At 50.1% G+C, this 8,673-nt stretch overlaps 1 long non-coding RNA gene across 1 annotated transcript; it reads right to left on the bottom strand.

The window, feature by feature from the left end:
• Positions 1–3,100: 3,100 nt before the first annotated feature.
• On the bottom strand, positions 3,101–6,068 carry LOC102161840 (uncharacterized). The gene is made up of 2 exons (XR_305388.3): positions 5,570–6,068; positions 3,101–3,327 (listed from the first exon to the last, which is right to left on the bottom strand). It is a non-coding gene; the product is annotated as an uncharacterized LOC102161840 (long non-coding RNA).
• Positions 6,069–8,673: the final 2,605 nt, after the last annotated feature.

Genomic DNA, 8,673 nt, shown 5'->3' on the forward strand with positions numbered 1-8,673 from the left:
AATAGGGTCACATTCCCAAGAGTCTGGATGGGCATGAATTTTGGGGGGACACTCTTTAACTCCGTACCAGAAATAATCCGTGCTCTCAAGTCTTGTGGAAGGAGGAGCACATATACTGAAAGGAGTGACTCAGTGATGGAGAGACATGTATGTTGGAGCAGAGAGCTTATGCCAGGGGAAGGGGCAGTGGGCGGAGGGAATGAGGACATCTGAACTAAGCCTCCCAGGGGGATAGGAGTTGGTAAGGGGATGGTCCAGGCAGAGGAAACATGAGTAAAAGCATGGAGAAATGGTCTGAAGTGAGCAGAGAAATACTAGGAGTTGGTGATGCTGGAGCATCAGGTGGGGTCAGGAAGTAAGGATGAGAGATGAGGTTGGGGAAGTGAGCAGGGCTGGTCGAGAAGTGCCTTGCACATCATTGGCCTTATCCTATAGGCGATTGAAAGCCATTAAAAAGTCTTAGGCAAGAAAATGATAAGGCCAAACGTGTGAAATGTGACTCTGGCTTTGGTGCGGGATGAGTTGAGGGGGTGCGACTGGAGGGCAGCTAGCTGTAATCAGTGGAAAGTTTGCGTCTCCCCCTCAAAGTCGTATTTGCAATTCTTTTTTTTTTTTTTTTTGTCTTTTTGCTATTTCTTGGGCCGCTCCCGCGGCATATGGAGGTTCCCAGGCTAGGGGTCGTATTGGAGCTATAGCCCCTGGCCTACGCCAGAGCCACAGCAACTTGGGATCCGAGCTGCATCTGCAACCTACACCACAGCTCACGGCAACAACGGATCGTTAACCCACTGAGCAAGGGCAGGGACCAAACCCACAACCTCATGGTTCCTAGTCGGATTTGTTAATCACTGCGCCACGGCGGGAACTCCTGTATTTGAAATTCTGACACTCAGTGTGGCGGTATTAGCAGGTTAGGACTTGGAAGGTGATTAGGTCATGAAGGTGGAGGATTAGTGTCTTTGTAAAGGAAATCCCAGCGAGTGCTTTCACTCTCTTTTCCACTAAGTGAAGATATAATAAGCCCGCAACTTGGAAGAGGGTCTTATCAGACCTTGACCTTGCTGGCAACCTGATCCCAGACTTCTGGCCTCCAGAGAAATAAATTTTTGTGTTTATAAACGACCTGATCTACAGTAGTCTGTTATAACAGCCTGAGCTAAGCTACCAGCAAACTGGTTATAAGCGGTTGCTTGTCCAGGCTAGAGAAATGCGGGTGTCAACTGCTTAATGTGGACCTTGTCCAGCTTGCATGGACTGTTCCAGAGATGAACACCGTGGACTTGCACTACAAACTCCATTTTGCAGATAGAACTTGACCTTTGCAAAAGGAAGGCTGAGAAAGACATCAGAAATTCTTTTCCCAGAGCAAAGGTTAGATTTCCAGAGGATCTGAAGTCAAGACTGACTCTCAATGAGCTAGCTGGGCTCCATTTGGCATTTAGACACCCCAGGGTTTACTTTCCATTGATTTCCCAGTGGGCGCCGCCTCCGCATCCCTGGTCTTTCTCTCACATTCTCCATCCTCTGTCAGCTGCCATTTCTGGCAAGACTGACTTTTCAGAATGTCCAGTTGGTAAAGGAAGCCTTGGGGCCTGAGTGGCCTGGAGATGCTGGTTTCCTGCCAGACTCTGTGATGCACATGAGCTAGAGAGATCTTCTATGGGCCAATGTCAACGTGAATGGCTAGGGAATCCAAGCACTGAGGGATCTCCTCTCCTGGCCCATCTGTGCCCTCGATGTTGGCTGTTTGGCATGAGAGGCCTTCTTTCTTTTAGTACCTTGTGATGCAGCCTACTTTCTCCGGTCTAGTCCACAGGCAGCTGTAGATGTGGGTCTGGGATGCTAGTATCACTGTGAGTGGGAGTTGATTGGCGGTTGAATAGGACTAAGGCCAGGGCTGTGGGACTACCCCTTGTCTGGTGGAAATAGGGTGATAAAAGACGTGTCCAAAAATGCATTCAGAGAGAGAGAGAGGGAGAATTAGGGGAATGGTTGGGGGAGGAGACACTTCCTGCAGCAGCCCAGACAATTGCTTTTATTAATTCATTGATTCATTCTATAGGAGAACACTGTGAAGCACTGAAATAGACCCAGAAGATTATTGGGTGTCCTGACTCTCCCATTCTTGTTTATTTTTTTCAAAATTGTCCCTTTCTTCGAGCTATGTTACAGTTCCGGAAGTGGTAGAAAACTAATAGTAATGCAAAGCATGTTGTCTTTAAAAATGTAATTTAATCGTGCTCTGTGGAATGTCATTGGCTATTGACTGTGGCTAGACCCATTTTGCATCTATTTGTACATTCATCTCAGCATTCCTTGTTTGCACATTGTTAGGGACTGAAGGTTTGTGTCCTCCTTTCCCCAAATTCTCTTTTTTTTGTCTTTTTAGGGCCGAACTTGAGGCAAGTGGAATTTCCCAGGTTAGGGGTCACATCAGGGCTGCAGCTGCCAGCCTACCCCACAGCCACAGCCACACCCGGTCTGAGACTCATCTGCGACCTACACCACAGCGCACAGTAATGCTGGATCCCTCACTTACTGAGCGAGGCCAGGGATCTAACCTGTGTCCTCATAAGTACTAGTTGGGTTCGTAACCCGCTGAGCCACAACCAGAACTCCCCCAAATTCTTATGTTGAAGTCCTGATTTCCAGTGTGGCTGTATTTGGAGATGGGGGCTCTAAGGATGTAATTATGGCTAAATGAGGTCAGAGGGTGGGGCTCTGGTCTATAGGATTAGCGTCCTTATACGAAGAGATGCCAGGGAGCTCAGTCTCTCTCCCCTCCCCTGTGCAGGCACATGCCAGGGAAAGGCCAGCTGGGGGCAGAGTGAGAAGGTGGCTGCATACAAGACAGAAAGAGCTCTCACCAGGAAGGACTCTGCTGGCATCCTGCTCTGACGTCCAGCCTCCAAACTATGGGAAATAAATTTCTGTTGTTTAAGGCATACAGCCTGTGGTATTTTGTTACAAAGGCCGGAGCAGGTGAACATGTACACATTTGTGGTTCTTTGAGTTTTCCTTTAAACTGGTTGTGACATCTCATCGGTCCCCTTATTAATTAATGAGTCAAATAAGACTTTTAATACAGGTTGCTTTTAGATTTGCAAGTGAGAGGCATGGTTTATTCTTGATGCCTTCTGTGGCCCAGGCACTGTGCTGATGGTCGGGAACAAGAAGATGAATTTAACAGTCTGTGTCCTCGCAGTGCTGGTGGCCTGGCGCAGGGCAGGTAGGGAGGCAAAACAGCTGATTGTCAGAGAGTGACACTGCTGAGGCTACACTGGAGGAGGTAGCTTCTGCAGGGATTTCAGGCAGGATTGGGCTTTTCTTAGTGGGAAAAGCATAAGTTTTGGAATCAGACAGGCCAAGTTCCAAGTCCTAAATACACCACTTCAAAGCATTGTAATTTCAGATCAATTAATTTTCTTATCTGTAAAGTAAAAATACTATTATTTTAGTCTTAAGGGGCTGTGAGAAATAAAGGAGGTGCTGTGGACACAGTGCTTAGTCTAGCGCCTGGCGTGTAATAAAGGCTTGCTACGTGTTTGTCTTTTCATCCTCCTTGGCTGGGATCTCAGACGTTCGAGGAGGGCCCCCACTTCCTTTTGCTCCCTGCTAGATACACCTGAAATTCCTTTGGAAGAGGAAAAGCCTTTCATTACACAGCTAGCTGAGGGCTTGCAGTGTAAACAGCCCGGGACAGGAAATGCGGTGACTATGATGCACGTTAACGAGTAATTTGCTGATGCCAGCCTTCCGCTTAGAGGTTTTGATAAGGATAACCCCTTGCCTGTGAGTGCCTTCGAAAGCACTTTCACATCTCTGACCCCATTTAATCCTCCCAGCGCCTTCCGGAGAGGGCAGGGCCGGGATGATCCTGCTCCCTTCAGGGAGGAGAGGATGTGAGCCCAGAGCAGTGAAATTAACATCTTCTGCTCCAGGTTCACGGGCCGCCAACAGGGAACCTAGGCTCAGACCTGGGATTCTGGACTCAAAACCACTCACCTTTTCCTCCAGAGGGCAAGAGAAGGGAGAGAAGGAAGGAGGGAGGTAGTGGAAAGAGGGGAAGGAGTCACCTTAGAGAAGGGAACTTGGGGACTCCAAAGGTAGAGGAGCTTGGGGACAGCTCTGCTGGAGGAGCCTCTGAGGATGCCATCTGCAAGCTGCCTGATTTTCTCCCTTTCTTCCTTTCTCTCTTCCTTCTCTCTTTCCTTCCTTCTCTCTTTCCTTCCTTCCTTCCTTCCTTCCTTCCTTCCTTCCTTCCTTCCTTCCTTCCTTCTGTCTGTCTCTATCTCTCTCTTTTTATGGCCCAACCCGCAGCTTATGGACGTTTCCAGGCTATGGGTCAAATCAGAGCTGCAGCTGCTGGCCTACACCACAGCCACAGCAACATGGATCCGAGCCACATCTGTGACCTATGCTGCAGCTTGTAGCAATGCAGGATGCTTAGCCCAGGGAGTTAAGGCCACAGGGGTGGGTGGGCAGAGAGAGCTTTGCTGGGATCCCTGTGCTGGGGGTGGCTGGGGTGTCGCAGAGGGCCCAGAAGGGAACAACTGTTACTGCACTGCCCAGGCACTGCCTCTTCTCTACCAGCCTGGCCTCCAAGGAGCCAGGATGTTCCACCAGGAACATCTCTGCTCCCTCTATGACCCTCCTGGGACCGTGGATTCATGCCCAGGCCCAGATCTCTAATGGATTTCTATGGATTCCACTGTTTCTGATGGAGCCTGTCTTTCGGAGGGGCTAGTGGGACTCTCTTTCCCTGAGCCGTCTCTGGTCTGTCTTCACCTGAATCTTCACTCTGCTGTGTACAACCCCCTCCACCCACTGCCTGGCTCCTTTCCACCAACCTTTACTCTTGCTCAACTCTCTCCTTACGTAAAACAAAACAAACAAAACCCTCTCTCCCTCGTCCCTACCTGTCTCTCCTGATAACATCTCATCCCCTCCCTGGGAGCTTGTTGTCTTATGTTCTCACCTCTCCCTCACTTTTCTTTTTCCTTTTTATTTATTGTTCTGTCAATTTCTGCTGTACAGCAAAGTGACCCAGTCAAACACACACACACACACACACACACACACACACACACTCTTTTTCTCACATTATTCTCCATCGTGTTCCATCACAAGTGACTGTATGTAGTTCCTGTCCATCACTTTTCAAACTGATGAAAATTGGCTTCGGGATGAGGGGAGTGGCCTCTGAGGGAAATTGTTGGCGGTCTCAGCCACCCCTCACCCTGTTCCTAAATCCATCCAATGAGCATCCTCAGGATGTTTCTGGGGCAGCACTGGGGCAGCATCGGACAGTGTGGACCTCTGCCTTCTGGAAGCAGCGCCAGGTGGCATATTCCTGGAGGCTGAACCCTCCCCCTCCCTGAGGAGGCCCCCCTCTGAGCGCTGGCCTCTCCTGGTTTCCGCCCCCCCCCCCCCCCCCCCCCCCGCCCAGGTTGCTCTCCCTGAGCCTCTCCCTTTCCCGGGGAGGCTCCTGGGGTTCTGTCCAAGGTCCTCGCCTCCTCTCCCAACACGTTCTCCCAGCGTGAGCTCATCCTCCCGTGGCTTTAATTACCATCCATAGGCGCACAGCCACCTCTCCAGTGTGGGCTTGTCTTGGGAGCCACAAACCCGAGCACAGCGTGAACGTCTCTGCGTGGATGCCTCCCGGGCCACTCCATCTCCACATGTGCAGGCTTGACCGGACGCACTGCAACGCCCCTCCCTGCCTTCCGGCTGTGGTCTCCCCCTCGGAGAGCATCCATCAGAAGTCTGGGCGTGATCCTTGGCACCTGTCTCTCTTTCACCCTCCAAGTCTGTCCTTCTGTTTGATTGGACCAACGTTTCCAATAGGTTTTCCCCCCTAATTCACGTCCCAATCCATTCCCTTATCTCTTTTGCAGGGGCCCCCACCCTGGCGTGGAGGCCTCGGTCTGTTCCAGCCTCCTCCGGGGCTCCCTGGCTCCGGGCTTGCCTCCCCTCGCTCCCCTCGGCTCAGCCGGTCTCAGGCTCTGCCTCGTGCCTTTGCTCTCTGCCTGGCCTGTGCCCTACCTTCAGTGGTCCCTCGAGCCTCACCTCTTCTGTCAGAGTTAAAAGCAGGTGGTTCTGGAGTTGACAAACCTGGTTCAACACAGACCCCGCCAGCTGCCAGCTCTGGGACTTTGGACGTGTTTATTTACCAGTCTAAGGTCAGTTTCTCTCCGAGTAAATGCTGGTCACTGGGTCACGGATTGCTGGGAATCGAGTGTGTGTCTCTAGCTGGTTTGTGTTCTAGAGAAAGGTGCCAACGGCTGGCAGAGAGACAGCAACCTTTGTTTTGGAAAACAACGCCCTTTGGAGTGGGACAGATAAAGCTCTCCAGCCAGCCCTCTCCCCCTAGACTGAAGTCTGGGAAGAGAGGATTCAAGTGGGCAGGTGTGGGGACGGTCCAGCAGCGGGTTGGGCGGGCAGAGGCTGAAGACAGAACCCAGGGGCTGTGACCGGTTGTGGGGCTTGGAAGGACAGGAGGTCTGGTTTTTAAATTTCAGGCTCTTTGCTGGGCTTCGGAAAGTCCCACCTCTAACCCCTCCTCTCTTCCCAACTTTCAGAAAAATTTTCTTGTAAGTTCAGCCTTAAGTTAGTAATGTTTGGGGGGAAATTAAGGAAAAGGCGGAGCCACCCTACCTGTCATTTCTTCTAGAAAGTCTTCTTGGGTTCTCCCCACTCCCCCTGCCCCAGGCCTGGTGAAGTAGCCCCACCCCCACCTTCTGTGGGTCAACAAAATGGCAAAAAAGGCATGAACTCCAGAACTGAGTCAGAAGAGGACTGAGAGAGAAGAGGCCATCCGAATGAGAGGGAGTCATGAAAATACTAGGTCCTGGCAATTCTCAGGAATCTTGGGGAGCATGGGGAGTGGAACCATATTTATCTGAACATTAAAGGGAAGGGCGAACCTCAAAGCCTTAAAGGGACATCAAGAGAGCATTTGGATCATTGAAAGCTAAACTAGATCATGTGCTTAAAGTTCCTGGCACATAGGATACTCTTAGGAATCTGGGAGATATATTTCTCAAAAACATTATGAGGAGTTCCCGTTGTGGCGCAGTGGTTAACGAATCCGACTAGGAACCATGAGGTTCCGGGTTCGATCCCTGCCCTTGCTCAGTGGGTTAAGGATCCGGCGTTGCCGTGAGCTGTGGTGTAGGTTGCAGACGCGGCTCGGATCCCGCGTTGCTGTGGCTCTGGCGTAGGCCGGTGGCTACAGCTCCGATTCAACCCCTGGCCTGGGAACCTCCATATGCCGCAGGAGCGGCCCAAGAAATAGCAACAACAACAACAACAAAGACAAAAGACAAAACAAAAACAAAAACAAAAACAAAAACATTATGATGTCCTATTCTACATTTGGTGAGGATACAAAAATCTCATCAGAAGCGAGGTGGGCACAGACCAGCAGGAGCGGGTGCGACACTTCTCCTGGATCTTCCCTTGGCACCCTCTCTCCCCGGTGGGACCGCACAGCTGCAGGTCAGAGTCCCAAGCAAGGGACAGCCTTGCTGCATCTGGAAATGTCCATTGCTATTGTTATCTTCAGCTACTAGTATTTTTAATAATACTGTTCTTCTTCCTCTTGTTCCCAGAGCATTTAATGTCTGTCTCTATCCTCTGCCGCTGAGTGCTAATCTTAGATTACTGTTTTTCTCCTTAGATATAAGAAAGCTGGCTGGTTTTCACCTGTGGTTTATGAAAATAGAATTACTATTTTTTTGGCCCCATCATGTATTCTGTCTCCTTCCTCCAACTACACTGTAAGCTCTTTGAGTCCAAAATCAAATGGACAGTTTTCCTCTGCTTCCCTTTGTCTTACACACAATAGTGTCTCCATAGATGTCTGTTGCTATCCTGGGTGTTAATTCTCTGCCTGGCTGGATCCTGAGAGCCCACGGCCAGGCAGGTGGCTGGGATCAGCCCTGCTCTGTCTTTGCCTGTGTCTTTAGTCTCTTGGGTTGGTCTGAGGTGCCCAGATGTGGTGATGGGGAGGAGACAAAGAAGGGGGTCTTTGAGAGAGAAGGGTGAGCAGTGTGCGGTGAGGGGTACCCCTGGGGCAGGATTGCATTCAGTCACGAAGCCTCTTTCATGAGAGCTTGACCAGAAATGTGGTCCTTGGCTGAGGAAATGTTTACACTTGTAAGCCATGTGGAATTACGGAATAATAGAAGATTGACATCTAGACTGGAAAGATGTCATCACCTCCAACTCTTGACCCACTACCGGAATCTCCTTATATTTCTGGCAGATTTTCTTCCATCTTGAACATCTTTAATGATAGAAAGTTGACTTCCATCAGAGTGGAAACTTTTGGTTACTTAATCCTCCCTCTTCTCTCTGTCACCCCCTTTCCTCCTTCCTAATTCAGAATCTGATTTCGGTGAAGTATCTACCCTCCTCGCTAAGCCAAAGGGAGAATCATAATTGGCCTGAGGAAGTGTGGCGAGCCCATTTCCCTTCCCAATGAATGATCTTTACAAGGGCATGGGGGTGTGACGTAATTCTAGATGATGAGGTGGAGGAGAAGCCCTTTTAATAAGAAATTAGAAGAGCTGGTCTTTTCATCTATTAGAAATTTGAGGAGTTCCTGTTGTGCTCAGTGGTTAACGAATCTGACTAGGAACCATGAGGTTGTGGGTTCAATCTATGGCC

This window comes from Sus scrofa, chromosome 9, assembly GCF_054392235.1.
Source record: "Sus scrofa isolate SSC_HxYL_T2T_F1_AM1 chromosome 9, Sscrofa_HxYL_maternal_Yorkshire_Landrace_v2.0, whole genome shotgun sequence".
In the NCBI taxonomy this organism is placed as follows: domain Eukaryota; kingdom Metazoa; phylum Chordata; class Mammalia; order Artiodactyla; family Suidae; genus Sus; species Sus scrofa.